This window comes from Merops nubicus, unplaced genomic scaffold, assembly GCF_000691845.1.
Source record: "Merops nubicus isolate BGI_N331 unplaced genomic scaffold, ASM69184v1 scaffold17721, whole genome shotgun sequence".
Taxonomy (NCBI): domain Eukaryota; kingdom Metazoa; phylum Chordata; class Aves; order Coraciiformes; family Meropidae; genus Merops; species Merops nubicus.
Window position 1 is genome coordinate 46,976 of NW_008586515.1, and position 700 is coordinate 47,675.

The 700-nt window shown below is 33.4% G+C and overlaps 1 protein-coding gene across 2 annotated transcripts in view; it reads left to right on the forward strand.

Annotated features, from left to right (window-relative positions):
- BZW2 (basic leucine zipper and W2 domains 2) overlaps positions 1-700 on the forward strand; it is a 36,823-nt gene that overhangs the window by 26,201 nt on the left and 9,922 nt on the right. The window lies entirely within an intron of this gene.

A 700-nucleotide genomic window follows, 5' to 3' on the forward strand; every position in this document is an offset into this window, starting at 1 on the left:
ACAGGATATGGCCCTTTGACATGTTTTTTTTTTATTTTAAGATCTGAAGTAACAGGGAAAAATTACATAACAGAAAAAAATTCTTGCTTTATCTTTTATTATATTAATAAACTCTGGGAAGAGAGAGTGGAATGCACTGTTGCCTGTCTTGTCAGAATAACATTAGGAGTTAATACTGTGCTCTGAAAATGTTGCTGTTTACCAGAGCAATGGTTGTCATGATACTCTAATGGTGACAGTGAGAAAATATGACACATGATCCCAGTCAGCCTCCGATACTTGAATTTAAATCAGTTTCCCAGGACTTCTGAAATCCTTGTGAAACTAGAGATTTGTATTTTCATGCACATCATCCTTGGATGTCTTACCTTATGAACATCAACAAAGGAACACTCCTGAATCAGCAGCATGCTACCTTGTGAAATGAACTAATAGCACTACTCCAAGATGTGAACTTTATAAACTGATTTTATAAAATTCAGTATCTGTAAGTGGTACTGAATTTTAGCTCTAAGCATGCAGCACATCTTAGAAAAAGCTCATGGATATTTATTCATGTGCATTGTATGTGTTTAAATAAATGCAGCTGGCAAGTAAATCTAAGGTTTCAGTAAAACAGATTTTCAGGGATGAATTTCATAATGCATACATTAAAAAAAAATTTTTAGTTTCAGTATAGTAACAGGCATTGTTTTTTACG